Source organism: Trachypithecus francoisi, unplaced genomic scaffold, assembly GCF_009764315.1.
Source record: "Trachypithecus francoisi isolate TF-2019V2 unplaced genomic scaffold, Tfra_2.0 Lachesis_group2, whole genome shotgun sequence".
Lineage (NCBI taxonomy): Eukaryota > Metazoa > Chordata > Mammalia > Primates > Cercopithecidae > Trachypithecus > Trachypithecus francoisi.
In genome coordinates this window covers 8,231,413-8,246,762 of record NW_022681465.1, presented here as the reverse complement: position 1 = coordinate 8,246,762, position 15,350 = coordinate 8,231,413, and the positions used below count along the sequence as shown (strand labels likewise).

The window sequence follows — 15,350 nt, the reverse complement described above, 5'->3', positions numbered from 1 at the left end:
CTTGTTACCCTATAATAAATGGGGGAAATAACGCTGGGAGAGTTTCTCCTGTTCTTGCTGTTCTGCTCCCCTCCCCAGCACCATGAAGGATGCTGTCTTGGGACTCCCCCTGAGCTTCCTGTGAGCTCATGTTGAGGTTTCTGGAGGGGAAGCTGGCCAGCTTCAGGAGCTTCACAGTCCCGTTCTAGTCCGTGCTCAGCCTGTAGCAATTTAGGAACTTTGTAGCTGAATTTTCTCTGCAGCGTGTGTGGGATTTGATGATGTCTGTCCAGGCAGGCAAATGCTCCGTTTCTATTTCACTCTGCAGGCAGCCTCTCTTTCTCTAAATCTCAGGTTGCTTGTACTTGTTTGCCCTGTGCCTTGAACTTTCTAATAGGTGCAGGAAGTCATTGATTTGCAATTTGTTCGGATTTTTTTTTTCTTTCTGTGTTAAAGTAACCTTCTTATCAGCTTTTCCTATGTCTAAGCTGAAAACAGACATCCATAGCGAGCTTTTATTTTATTTTATTTTATTTATTTTATTTATTTTTGAGACGGAGTCTCGCTCTGTCGCCCAGGCTGCAGTGCAGTGGCGCGATCTCGGCTCACTGCAAGCTCCGCCTCCCGGGTTCCCGCCATTCTCCTGCCTCAGCCTCCCGGGTAGCTGGGACTACAGGCGCCGCCACCTCGCCCGGCTAATTTTTTGTATGCAGTGGCCGGAATTCTCCTGCCTCAGCCTCCCGAGTAGCTGGGACTACAGGCGCCCGCCATCTCGCCCGGCTAGTTTTTTGTATTTTTTAGTAGAGACAGGGTTTCACCGTGTAGACCAGGATGGTCTCGATCTCCTGACCTCGTGATCCGCCCGTCTCGGCCTCCCAAAGTGCTGGGATTACAGGCTTGAGCCACCGCGCCCGGCCTTTATAGCGAGCTTTTAAATTATTGATGTTTTTATTGTAAAATTCCTCACAGTAAAACTGAGTGAATCAATAAACTTTTTCATTCCCTACCAGATCTAGGGATTCTATACTGGATAATCTTCCCTTCTGTCTACATTTTTAGGCTCACAAGAAATCACCTTGTAAAATCAGTGTCACAACGCATAGCCTCTTAGAGTTGATAAGATGGAAGTAACACCACACAAGACAATGAATAATTCATGCGGAAACGTAGGACTGGTTTCACGCAAGAGGCTTGTTCCTCTAAGCTTTCACACTTGGACAGAAGACAAGATTTGCAGATTACCAAACTTTTTCTATATGGTAGGAATTGTATTAAATATTGATGAGAAAGTTTAGTGCTATATATTATCTATGGGGACTAGTAGTCATGCACGAAGTACATAAAAGTATTAATATATTAGTGCTGACGGTCAATACTTACATAGTAGTTAAATGCATGCTGCAAAGAATACTGAGAAAAATTTAATTCGAATCTCGGCTTTTTTTTATTTTTTAAATTTTTATTATACTTCAAGTTCTAGGGTACATGTGCATAACGTGCAGGTTTGTTACACATGTATACTTGTGCCATGTTGGTGTGCTGCACCCATCATCTCGTCAGCACCCATCAATTCATCATTTATATCATGTATAACTCCCCAATGCAATCCCTCCCCCCTCCCCCCTCCCCATGATAGGCCCCAGTGTATGATGTTCCCCTTCCCGAGTACAAGTGATCTCATTGTTCAGTTCCCACCTATGAGTGAGAACATGCGGTGTTTGGTTTTCTCTTCTTGTGATAGTTTGCTAAGAATGATGGTTTCCAGCTGCATCCATGTCCCTACAAAGGATCTCGGCTTTGGGTGTTGATGATGAAGCTTCCAGGTCACAGATAGGTGAGAGACAAATGGTTGCATTCTTTTGAGTTTCTGATTAGCCTTTCCAAAGGAGGCAATTAGATATGCATCTATCTCAGTGAGCAGAGGGTGGACTTTGAGTAGAATGGGAGGCAGGTTTGCCCTAAGCAGTTTCCAGGTTGAGTTTTCCTTAGTGATTTTGTGGGTCCAAGACATTTTCCTTTCACAGTTTTGAGGAAGTGTACTTACCTCCAAACTCATGAAAGTTGTGTTTTCTTTTGATTTACCAATGTTTGCTGGTTACGCTAGCGTAAGTGCGCTCGTGACATCATCTTTACTGGTCTGTAGCGGTGCTGAAGTTTAACCTAGGCGTCTGTGCTTCAAAAATCTGACTACTTCTCAGCAATAATCAGCATTAATACGGGATTAAATTTTTCTTTTCCTTATTCTTGCTTTTTTCAGATGCCATCTGTTTATCAGCTCTTGAAAAGTATGCAATCTTTATGTACTAGAATTGGCAAATTCATTAGAGAAAAAGAAAAGAGATTCAGGTACGATTTTTACAAAATGATCAGGAGAGATACTTGTCATTATTCATTACATAAGTGCACACATCTGAAATAAACAACCACAAACTCTTCCCGGCTGAAAGAGATCAAATGAAGAGACTAAGAGGCAGAAATGAAGTCCACAGGCAAACAGCCCGGGCGGCGCCCTGACATCCCGGGCGGCGCCCTGAGCCTAGTTAAAGATCGACCCCGGACCTAACCGATTAGGTTATCTATAGACTCCAGACATTGTAAGGACAAACGTTGTGAAAGTCTCTGTCCTGCTCTGTTCTGTTCTAATTAACGGTGTCTGCCACATATCTTAGTCCTGGGCCCAGTACAAACACATCCCTCTATTTTGTCCCGAATTCCTGAACCCAACACAAACACATTCCGCCCCACCCCCATGCATCTCAGAAACACCACATAGAGAGCCCCTGATAAGGTCACAACCGTTTGTAGTTTTACTAAATGCGCGGGAACAAATAGAAAACTGTTAATTGTATAACTTAAAATATTAACCAATTACCAGTTGTGATGCTGCAACCAAAAGAATTCCTTTGTACCTCTGTAACCCTACATGTCCTGTATACATCGGACTATAAAAAGCGAGCACATGCATCATTTGGGGCCCTCTTGTATGTTGTAGAACGGAGGGACCAAGTTCGAACTCGCATTAAAGATCCTTGCCGCTTGGCTTTGACTCTGGACTCTGGTGGTCTTCTTTGGGGAATAAACGGTCTGGGCATAACACGGCGAGTATCAGTTACAGAAGGAATTACCGGAGACAGCATCTTAAATCGGTGCCCAATTTCATGCTGCTGTACCAATAGTAATTTAAATTCTGAGCTTATTTATTTTTTTAAAAGTCACCAACAAACATTTTAAGACAAAAAATCAGACCCAGCTACTCCATTTCTGCATGTGGGATATTCTGTGCAGTTATAATTACCAGAAATCTTAACTGACAGAGTTAAAATTGTGAAATGAGATCAAGCAGATGAGAAGACTGTTGTTGGAGGTCCAAATGAAAAAATCTGACATTTCCTTAGCATTCTTTTTTTTTTTTTAATTATACTTTAAGTTCTAGGGTACATGTGCACAGCATGCAGGTTTGTTACATATGTATACATGTGCCATGTTGGTGTGCTGCACCCATTAACTCGTCATTTACATTAGGTATATCTCCTAATGCTATCCCTCTCCCCTCCCCACAATAGGCCCCAGTGTGTGATGGTCACCTTCCTGTGTCCAGGTGATCTCATTGTTCAGTTCTCACCTATGAGTGAGAACATGCGGTATTTGGTTTTCTGTTCTTGCGATAGTTTGCTGAGAATGATGGTTTCCAGCTGCGTCCATGTCCCTACAAAGGACACGAACTCATCCTTTTTTATGGCCGCATAGTATTCCATGGTGTATATGTGCCACATTTTCTTAATCCAGTCTGTCACTGATGGACATTTGGGTTGATTCCAAGTCTTTGCTATTGTGAATAGTGCTGCAATAAACATACATGTGCATGTGTCTTTATAGCAGCATGATTTATAATCCTTTGAGTATATACTCAGTAATGGGATGGCTGGGTCAAATGGTATTTCCAGTTCTAGATCCTTGAAGAATCGCTACACTGTTTTCCACAATGGTTGAACTAGTTTACAGTCCCACCAACAGTGTAAAAGTGTTCCTATTTCTCCACATCCTCTCCAGCACCTGTCGTTTCCTGATTTTTAAATGATTGCCATTCTAACTGGTGTGAGATGGTATCTCATTGTGGTTTTGATTTGCATTTCTCTCATGGCCAGTGATGATGAGCATTTTTTCATGTCTGTTGGCTGTATGAATGTCTTCTTTTGAGAAGTGTCTGTTCATATCCTTTGCGCACTTTTTGATGGGGTTGCTTGTTTTTATCTTGTAAATTTGATTGAGTTCTTTATAGGTTCTGGATATTAGCCCTTTGTCAGATGAGTAGATTGCAAAAATTTTCTCCCATTCTGTAGGTTGCCTGTTCACTCTAATGGTAGTTTCTTTTGCTGTGCAGAAGCTCTTTAGTTCAATTAGATCCCATTTGTCAATTTTAGCTTTTGTTGCCGTTGCTTTTGGTGTTTTAGACACGAAGTCCTTGCCATGTCCTGAATGGTATTACCTAGGTTTTTTTCTAGGGTTTTTATGGTTTTAGGTCTAACATTTAAGTCTCTAATCCATCTTGAATTAATTTTCGTACAAGGAGTAAGGAAAGGATCCAGTTTCAGCTTTCTACTTATGGCTAGCCCATTTTCCCAGCACCATTTATTAAATAGAGAATCCTTTCCCCATTTCTTGTTTTTGTCAGGTTTGTCAAAGATCAGATGGCTGTAGATGTGTGGTATTATTTCTGAGGGCTCTGTTCTGTTCCATTGAGGTAAGATAGAAGGGAGAAAGGAGGCTAGTGAGTAAGAGGCATGATTAAAATCTATTAATCCTGCAGTATAGGGTTGGGTGATTATGGACTGGTTCAGTGCAATCTAGATTTCACTAAATCTAGCATTGCTAGAAACAGGACCCATCTACTGTAGGTGAAAATATTAACTGAACTAAATGCAAGTATTCTCCTATTTGATGAATATTAGACTAGACACGCAACCTAGTAATTTAACGGGTGTTTTCTCATCAACTATCATAATTTTAAGCCATATGGGAGCAGTCATTGGGGATGTTTCACCCTCTTGTTTAGGACATGGTCCCCGAGCCATGAGACGTGCCCTGGTTTATGCAGTATAGGTTGATGATTAGTCAGACTGGGTGCAAGATGGTGACCTTCATCTGACTTCATAAAGCTTCTTCATCTAGCCTGTGGGATGCCATAGAAAGGTTGTGACATTAAATCAGGTATTGAACCTGGCCTGTAAAATTCATCCAATGTCAACATTCTCTAATTCTCCTTTTCTTTCCTTTTTTGGTAATATGCAGGACATTTTATCAAATGCTACACTTATATTATCTACTTTTAAAGTGCATTATAGTTTTGTAAAGAATAAATCTCTAATCTATTTTAAAACAAAGTATTTAAGTACGCTATGTGTCCAGCATGTCTGTGTGAACAGACCACCAACAGGCTTTGTGTGAGCAACAAGGCTGTTTATTTCACTTGGGTGCAAGTGGGCTGAGTCCAAAAAGAGAGTCAGCAAAGGCAGGTGGCGGGGCGGGTGGCAGTTTTATAGAACTGGGGTGAAAGTTACAGTTAAAGGTGGTTATCTATTGTCAGCAGAGGAGGGGGTCACAAGTGCATGGTGGGGAGATCATAAGACTCATTGTCCAAAACAAGAATGTCACAAGCTCGATGGATGGATTAGCTGGGGCAGGGCACGAACAAGTCATAATGGAATGCCATAAGGTTGGTCAATCAGTCAAGACAGGAGCTGGCTCTTTCCATTCTTTTGTACTTTTCAGTTGCCTCAGGCCATCTGGATGTATACGTGCAGGTTTGGGCTCAGAGGGCTGACATTCCTTTCTTCTTATATTAATAAGAAAAATAAAACAAAATAGAAGTGTTGAGGCAGCAAAAAAATATTGGGGGATAGTATGGAGAGATAATGGGTGATAGATATTTCTCAGGGCTGGTTCTAGCAGGATTAGGGGCTACATGGACACCTTTAAAAAATTTTATAATGAGTTACAAAGAATAGGAATTTAGGCTGTGGGGACATCTTGGGGCAGAGGATGGTACCGTGGGGTTGTCAAAAGTGGCATTTGTCGTATAGAATGATTGGTGATGCTCTGAATGCAGTTTTGTATGAATTGAGAAACTAAACAGAAGATACAAGGCCTGAATAAGAGAAGGAGAAAAACAGGTACCAGGGGACTAAGAATAGGGAGAAACCAAGACACCCAGTTAGAAAGTGTCCAGGTGGGTCCAGTGTAATTATTTGCCTGGTTGGTGAGTTTTGGGGCTCTATCCTTGAGGTTTTTTTTTTTTTTTTTTTATGTTGTCATATACCAGGCCAGATTGATTTAGGTAAAAACGACACTCTTCATTTAAAAATATACAGAGTTCTCCTTTTTCAGCAGCAAGTAAGTCAAGGCCTCTGGGATTTTGGAGGACAACTGTGGCTAAGGAATCAACCTGGGCTTGAAGGGATGATAAAGTTTGTGATATATCTGTAATGTTGGTAGAAACGTCATCAGAAAGGCTACAGATGGTTGTGACAGAAGTTAGAACACCTGCTATTCCAGCTCCAAGAGCCATAGTGGAAGCAAAAAGTCCTAAGCCTACAAGTAGAGGGATTAGAGGAATAACTCTTTTTTTGTCTGGTTGGTGTCATGAAGGGGACAGGAAGTTTTCCCATTTGCAAATTGAATTTTGAGAATAAGAAAAACTAGTGTACATGTACCTGTCCAATTAGCAGGTAGACACATGTAGGTGGAGCAGCCACAGAGGAAGAAGAGGCTTTGTGCAAGGCAAAACTTGAAATGCAAAGTGAAAAGATGAGAAGGAGTAGTAAAAGAGGTGTCTTGTACCCAGACTCCTAGGGATCCAGCTAGGGCGGCAGCTGTCAAAGGTTGTAATGGGGACTGACGGGGTAACTGTGTAGAGGGGGAGGTTCGATTTTCATGGTGTATGAGAAAACATTGAGTGTCTACGAGCAGCTTTTCACTGTTATTTACTGGGCTGGGTATAATAAGTAAACAAGAAGAAGGAGCCAAGGATGGAGTGAAATACAGGGTAAATGTTTTCCTAGGCAATAATAACTGCGAATGTTTTTAAGTTTGTCAGTATTGATAGAGGGCTTATCTGTAATATGGAGCTGGAAAGCCCCAATTGTTTCAGTGATGTGTGTAGTTAGGAAGAGTGAAGGAGCATTGAGAAGGTGAAAGTTTACCCAGGGGAATTCCAGTGGGTCTTTGCTGAGAGATGCATAAAGGAGTGGCCACAGGAATAGTAGTTTGTGTGTTGAGGGGTCCAAAGATGGGGGGAGTAGAGTTGATATAAGCAGAAAGGTTTTTTAAGTAAGTGTGGAGGAAGGCAGCAGCTTGCTGATGTGAAATGTCTCGGGAGGTCTTGCTGGACCTGTCTAGAAAGTAAAGAAGTTCTTCAGGAGGATAAAGGTGAGGGCTGTTAAAGGAAGTTCGGAGGTGTCGGGAGACAGATGTTGCCCCGTCTGTATGTAAGGCAGGGACAGCTGTGTAAGCACAGGAAGAAAGGGAAATGCAAAGCCAGCAATTGTTCACTAAGGAGGGATTAGAAATGTCTAGAAGAGAGTGAGTGTGATTGATAGTGTGGTGGAGATAGCTGGGGAGAGGTAGAGGGTGGCATGAGAATGGGAATGAGAATAAGAGTAGGTATAAAAGTAAAAAACAGAACTATATCAGGGTGAAAGTATTGGAGGGTGCCCTGCCAGCAAAGATCATCTATCCATGCCAAGAGTCAAGCATGATGGTTTGAGGATAGCACCAGGAGATATCAGCTGTGATGGTTTGGAGAAACAGTGTAAGCCGTCAGTGTAAACAAGAGCAGGGCATTTATGAGTTGTTGAGAACGGTGAATAGGAGTATGACTATACAGGAGATAGTAGGGAAGACAACTTTTTGTGGTGCAGTCCGAGTACTGGGGGGTGACTGCGTAAAGTCCTGTTGCAAAAAGTGGGGTAAGGATGAATAGACTTAATAGAATGAAGGGATGTAATAGGCTCATAAGGGTTATTACTGTTCTTCAGAAATGCGAGTGAGTTTAAGGGAAGTAGGAGAGAGTACTTGTGACTTCCAGGAGGGAGAGGAGAAATCAGGCTGGCTGTCTGATGGGCACAGCTTTACTCTGGAACAATGAACCTAATGGTAGGGGGTGGGGGGATCCTGCAGATGAACAGCCATTGGGGAACTATAGATGACTAAGTGGAGCCTGGTCCACCAAGGTTGTAGAGTCTGAGGGGTCAGATTCTTAACAAGAACTGACTGTCCAGCTAGAGTGTCTTCATATGGCTGGGAATCTGGGGTAGGCAAAAAAAGATTAGCAGCTCAGTGAATTTCCTGTCTGGCTTGCTGGAGGACTGGAAGATAATCACCTAGAGGGCTGGTGTCTGGAATGAGCCTGGGGCCTAATAAAAAAGGAGCATCCATACAGGAGCTCAAATGGACCATACCCTGTAGCATCCCGAGGACAGGCTCAAATTCTGATAAGGGCAAGTGGTAAAAGTACTCTCCATTCCTTTCTAAGTTGGAGGCTGAGTTTGGTGAGGGGTGTCTTTAAAAGACCATTAGCTCTTTCTACGTTTCCTGAGGGTTGAGGGCGGTAAGGAGCATGAAGTTTCCATTGAATGCCCAGGGCCTGGGAGACTGCCTGAGTGACTTGACTAATGAAGGCCAGTCCGTTATCAGACTGTACAGAGGTAGGAAGGCCAAATGGAGGAATTATATCTGACAGAAGATGACTGTGGTGGCCTTCTCAAACCCTGAAGTAAAGGCATCTACCCATCCAGTGAAAGTGTCTGCCCAAACCAAGAGGTATTTTAGTTTTTTGACTTGGGGCATGTGGGTAAAGTCAATTTGCCAGTCCTGGGCAGGAGCAAATCCTCAAGCTTGATATGTAGGGAAGGGAGGGGGCCTGAGAAATCCCTGAGGAGTAGTAGAATAGCAGATGGAACACTGAAATGTTATTTCCCTGAGGATAGATTTCCACGATGGAAAGGAAATGAAAGATTCTAAGAGGCAGGCTAGCGACTTGTAACCTACATGGAAGAGGTTATGAAATGACAATAGAATAGAATGCGCCTGTGAGGCTGGAAGGAGATATTTTCCTTGGTCTAAGAACCATTTGCCTTGTGTGGGAAGAGACTGATAGGTGGAATTTTCAGTGGAAGAGTAGGTTGGAGTGATTGATGAGAAGGAGAAAAACTGTCCATGAGGGACAGAAGTTGGAACGCTAGGTGCTTCTTTAGCTACCTTATCAGCATAAACGTTGCCCTGAGCAACGGGATCTGATGCCTTTTGATGGCCCTTGCAGTGAATAACTCCAGCTTCCTTTGGAAGAAAAGTGGCCTTGAGAAGAGTTTTTATTAAAGAGGCGCTAATGATGGAGGACCCATGTATAGTGAGGAAACCTCTTTCTGCCCATATAACAGCATGGTGGTGCAGGCATATTTAGAGTCAGTATAAATATTGATGTATAGTCTCTTTGCAAGAGTGAGGGCCTGAGTTAAGGCAATGAGTTCGGCTTGCTGAGAGGTAGTGAAGGAGGGCAGAGCAGTAGCCTCGATGATATATGTGGAAGATACTGCAGTATAACCTGCCTTTGCTGGTGAGTGGCAATTAGGCCTGGTGGAGCTGCCATCAATAAACCAAGTGTGATCAGGGTGAGGAACAGGAAAGAAGGAAATGTGGGGAAATGGAGTGAATGTCAGGTGGATCAGAAAGATACAGTCATGGGGGTTGGGTGTGGTATCCAGAATAATGTGGGAGGCTGGATTGAAGTCCAGGCCAGGAACAATGGTAATTGTGGGAGACTCAACAAAGAGTGAGTATAGTTGAAGGAGTGGAGGAGCAGAACGTATATGCATCAGGTAGAAGGAATAAAATAGATTTTGTAAGTTGTGAGAACTTTAGAGAGTTAGTTGAGCATAGTTTGTGATTTTGAAGGCCTCTAAAAGTATTAGAGCAGTGGCAGCTGCCTCATGGAGACATGATGGCCAGCCTAAAACAGTAAGGTCAAGTTGTTTGGACAAAAAGGCTACAGGGTGTGGTACCAGTCCTTGTGTAAGAATTCCAACTGCACAGCCCTGCACTTTGGCTGTGTGTAATGAAAAGGGTTAGGATGAATCAGGGAGAGCAAGTGGAGGAACAGTCTCTGGAGCTGTCTTCAAGGAATGGAAAGAGGAATGGGGAAAGGATTTAGGATCTATGGGGTCAGCTAGGTTACCCTTTGTAAGTTTATATAATGGTTTTGTTAGGACGACAAAACCAGGTATTCAAAGGCGAAAGCATCCAACCATGCCCAGGAAGGAAAGGAGCTGTTGTTTTGTAAAAGGGATTGGGGTTTGAGAGATCAGCCAGAGACGATCAGCAGGGAGAGTACACGTGTTTTCTTGAGGAATTATGCTGAGGTATGTAACAGATGGGGAAGAAATTTGAGCTTTGGAGGGGGACACCTGATATCCTTTGGAGAATAAATGTTGAAGGAGCAGGAGGGTGTCTTAAGAAGACTCAAAGGAGGGACTACAGAGTAGGAGGTCATTAATGTATTGAATAAGGTGGGAAGCAGAGGGGTGGAAAGAAAGTAAATCATGAGAAAGGGCTTGGCTGAAGTAATGAGGACTGTCCCAGAAGCCTTGCAGCAGTACAGCCCAGGTAAGTTGCTGAGACTGATGGGTGTCAGGGTCAGTCCAGGTAAAAGCAAAGAGAGGCTGGGATGAGGGGTGCAGGAAAATAGTGAAAAAGAGCATCTTTAAGATCAAGAACAGAATAGTGAGTTGTGAAGAGAGGTATTGAGGACAAAAGAGTGTGCAGGTTGGGCACCACAGAGGGGATAGACAAAACAATTTGGTTGCTAAGGCGTAGATCCTGAGCTAACCTGTAAGACTTGTCTGGTTTTTGGACAGGTAAAATGGGAGATTTTTAAGGAGAGGTTGTAGACTTTAGAAGCCCATGCTGTAGCAGGCAAGTGGTAACAGGCTTTAATCCTATTAAAGCCTGTTGTGGGATGAGATACTGGTGTTGAGCAGGGTAAAGGTGATTAGGTTTTAATGGGATAGTAATGGACTTTGTGATTGGTTGCCAGGGAGGGAGTAAAGATTTCCTATACTTGTGGATTAAGGTGGGGAGTTACAAGAGGAAGACGTGAAGGAGGCTTTGGGTTGGGAAGAAGGGCAGCAATGAGATGTGGCTGTAATCCAGGAATAGTCAGGGAAGCAGATAATTTGGTTAAAATGTCTCAGCCTAATAAGGGAGCTGGGCAGGTGGGGATAACTAAAAAGAAGTGCATAAAAGAATATTGTCCAAGTTGACAATTGAGTTTTGGGAAGTTTAAGGGCTTTAGAAGCCTGGCTGTCAATACCCACAATAGTATGGAGGCAAGGAAACAGGCCCTTGAAAAGAAGATAATGTGGAGTGGGTAGCCTCTGTATTGATTAAGAAGGGGACGGACTTACCCTCCACTGTAACAGTTACCCCAAGCGTCTGTGATAGTCCAGGGGGTTTCTGAGGCAATCAGGCAGCATCAGTCTTCAGCCACTAAGCTGAGAAGATCTGGGAAGAAGTCAGTCAGAAAGCCTTGGGACGGGGTTCCAGGGGCTCTGAGAGTGGCTGCCGGGTGACTTGGACAGTCCAATTTCTGGTAGGATCCACACAGAATGGACATGGCTTAGGAGGAATCCCGGGCTGCAGGCATTCCTTGGTCCAATGGCCAGATTTCCAGCACTTGAAGGAAGATCCTGGGGGAGGAGGTCCTGGAGGAACACCTGGCTGCTGTGGTTTAGGCATTTTCAAGTTCTTGTGTACTGGAGATGTGGCTGGGGTTTCTTTCAAAGTGGAGGCACATCATTGCAACTTAGAAATATATTGCCACTTGGCTGCCATTTCTCTATTATTATGCACCTTGAAGGCAAGGTTAATTAATTCCTGTTGTGGGGTTTGAGGACCAGAATCTAATTTTTGGAGCTTTTTGTAATGTTGGCAGTGGATTGGGTAATAAAATGTATATTGAGAATAAGACGGCCTTCTGGTCCTTCTGGGTCTAGGGCGGTAAATTGTCTCAGGCTTGCTGCCAAATGAGCCATGAACTGGGCTGGGTTTTCGTCTTTACCTTGGAAGTTTCTTTAAGTTTGTCATAATTAACAGCTTTATAAGCTGCCTTTTTAAGCCCCACAACTAGGCAGGAAATCGTGTCATCTCGCCTAGCTATACCTGGGGAGCCTGTCTGGTATTCCTATCTGGAATCTTCTCAGGGAACTCCCCTGATGCCTTCCTCAAGGTCTGGCTCATGATGCTGGTGGGTGTGAGCGTGAGATTGGGCCAGGGTAGTTAAACTCTATCCTCTCATCTGGGGAAAGGGTAGAAGTTAGGATGACATTTAAGTCACTCTAAGTTAAATTGTAGGACTGGTTAAATACTGGAATTTCTGTATCTATTTAGTGGGGTCTGATGAGAAGGGGCCTAAGTGTTGATTAATTTGGGAAAGGTCTGATAGAGAAAATGGTACATGCAGTCTAATGATGCTCTCAGCTCCAGCCACCTCTTGAAGAATAAATTGTTGGGCAGTTTGGGGAGTATTTGCTGCAGAACAAAGTTGTAAGCTGGACTGGTGTAGGGAGGGGAGGTGACAGAAGGGTTAGAGGGTAGGAGAGCAGAGGCTGAGGAAGAATTGGGACTTGATTCAGCCTACCGAGGAGTGACCTGGGGAGGGGGAGAGAGGTCAGAGGGCCCTGCAGAAAAGAAGGATTCAGAAGACTCAGTGGCACTTGGGGTTGGGACTGAAGGGACAGGTTGGATGGAAAGAAGGAAGATTTGGGACGAGTCGCATTGGCAGCAGAGACTAGAGAGAGACCAATGTGGAAAAGAACGCCTGGATGTCAAGCACTTTAGATGATTTGCCCATTTTTTTGACAAAAATTATCTAGATCTTGTAGGATGGAGAAATCAAAAGTGCCATTTTCTGGCCATTTAGAACCATTATCAAGTTAGTATTAGGGCCAAGCAGTGTTGCAGAAGAAAATAAGATGCTTAGGTTTTAGATCAGGTGAGAGTTGAAGAGGTTTCAAATTTTTAAGAACACAGGCTAAGGGGGAAGAAGGAGGAATGGAGGGCGAAAGGTTGTCCATAGTAAAAAGGTAAGTTTAGAGAAAAAAGGGGTAGAGACATGGACGGGGTGGGGGTGGTACTTGCCACCAAGGTGGAGGATCAAGGCAGACGTCCCTACAGTGATTAAACACCAATGGAAGACTGTCTTCTCGAGTCTGTGACCAGCACCAGAATTTTGGGTTCACGGATAAAACTCATCTCCTCTGTCTCTACCAGAAAAGGAAAGGAACTGAAATTAAGGGATGGGAGAGATTGAAGGGTGGCACCAAAATTGAAAGGAGAAAGAGGTTGAGGGATAGTGAGAGAGGTTGGAGAAGAGAGTAAAAAGAGGCCACTTACCTAATTTAAAATTGGTGAGGTGCTTCTTGGGCCAGTCTGAAGACCCAAGGTCATAGTGGATTATCTCATTGAGCAAAGAGCAAGAGGACAGGGGATTGATCTCCCAAGGGAGGTCCCCTGATCCAAGTCATGGCACCAAATGTCAAGCAAGTCCGTGTGAAGAAACCATCAATAGGCTTTCTGTGAGCAACAAGGCTGTTTATTTCACTTGCGTGCAAGTGGGCTGAGTCCGAAAAGAGAGTCAGCAAAGGCAGGTAGGGGTGGGGCAGTTTTATAGGACTGGGGTAAGCAGTGGAAAGTTGCAGTTAAAGGTGGTTATCTATTGTCAGCAGAGGAGGGGGTCACAAGGTGCATGGTGGGGAGATCATAAGACTCATTGTACAGAAGAAGAATATCACGAGGTTGACCCATGAATCAGTTGGGGCAGGGCAGGAACAAGTCATAATGGAATGTCATAAGGTTGGTCAATCAGTTAAGACAAGAGCTGGCTGTTTCAATTCTTTTGTACTTTTTGGTTGCCTCAGGCCATCTGCATGTATACATGCAGGCTTGGGCTCAGAGGCCTGATACTATAATTTAAAATTTTATTATGAAATTTGATATAAAGCCAAGTATTTTTAATACACTATGATTTAAATTATTTCATAAAACCTATTATAAAAACCAAATATTTTTAACTGTACTATGCTTTCAAAGTGTTTGATTTTATAACAGGTTAGAGGTACATATTGTGGGAGACCAGAATATATCTCCTCAAAATATGAGGGATTGTTGAGCTGAAGACAATTAAGAAGAAAGATATAGCAAAACTCTTTTCCTTTCCTCTGTTTGCCTAAAAGTAGAACATACATTTGCGAAGACAAAAACTATTCTGCCCCATCTCTACCAGGGAGAACAAACATTAACCACCAGAGACTTATCAACCCAGAGAAGACCTCAGAGGTGTCTTCAAACATAGCTTACCTTTTGGTTTATTCCTGTATTCTCTTTGCAGAGTTTCCCATGCTTGGAGATCTAAAATTGCTTTCCTTTGTCCTGTTATTTCTCTACAAATTCACTGTTGTTTGCTGAAGTTGCTATATAAGCCTGAGTACTAAGCCATTGTTTTCTGTTACCTTTAATTGCAGTTTCCCATGCACGGCATGCTCAGCACACGTTAATTAGCTTGTTTTTGTCTTTTTAATCTGTCTTTTGTTGTAGGGGGTCTGTCCCAATTACAAATTTATGAGGATGGACGAAATAAATTATATTTCCTCTTGACACTCTTTTAAAGTAAATGGTATTTGTGTAGCATGAGATAAAAATGTTCCACATGCTATAAAATGACATTGAAAAATCTGAAGAATTACAGAACGTTGGAGTTGAATAGAGTTTACATACCTGGTTCAATACCTGACTTGATGTCACAACCTTTCCGTGGCATCTCACAGGTCAGGTAAGGAGGATTCACGAGGTAGCATCCTGTACCCAGTTCTGGCTGATCACTAAGAGAGTGGATCTTATGTTAAGTGCTCTTATCACAAAAAATAGTAATGATAATAATGAATACGAAGGTGAGAGAAAACGTTTAGTGGCAATGGAGAGGTTCATGACATGGATCATGGTGATGGTTTTGTGAACACAGAAAATCTGAGACAGGTCTCAGTCAATTTAGAAAGTTTATTTTGCTAAAGTTGAGGATGCGCCCCTGACACAGCCTCAGGGAGTCCTGAAGACATGTGCCCAAGATCACAGAATGGTTTTTTGTTGTTGTTGTTGTTTGTTTGTTTGTTTTTTTTTGAGACGGAGTCTCGCTCTGTCGCCCAGGCTGGAGTGCAGTGGCGCAATCTCGGCTCACTGCAAGCTCCGCCTCCCGAATTCAGGCCATTCTCCTGCCTCAGCCTCCTGAGTAGCTGGGACTACAGGCGCCCGCCACCTCGCCCGGCTAC

General features: G+C 43.3%; 1 long non-coding RNA gene across 1 annotated transcript; it reads right to left on the bottom strand.

Moving 5' to 3' along the window:
• Positions 1-5,421: 5,421 nt before the first annotated feature.
• On the bottom strand, positions 5,422-13,697 carry LOC117064739. Its single transcript, XR_004429642.1, has 2 exons — positions 13,423-13,697; positions 5,422-5,809 (listed from the first exon to the last, which is right to left on the bottom strand). It is a non-coding gene; the product is annotated as an uncharacterized LOC117064739 (long non-coding RNA).
• Between the last annotated feature and the right edge of the window lie 1,653 nt (positions 13,698-15,350).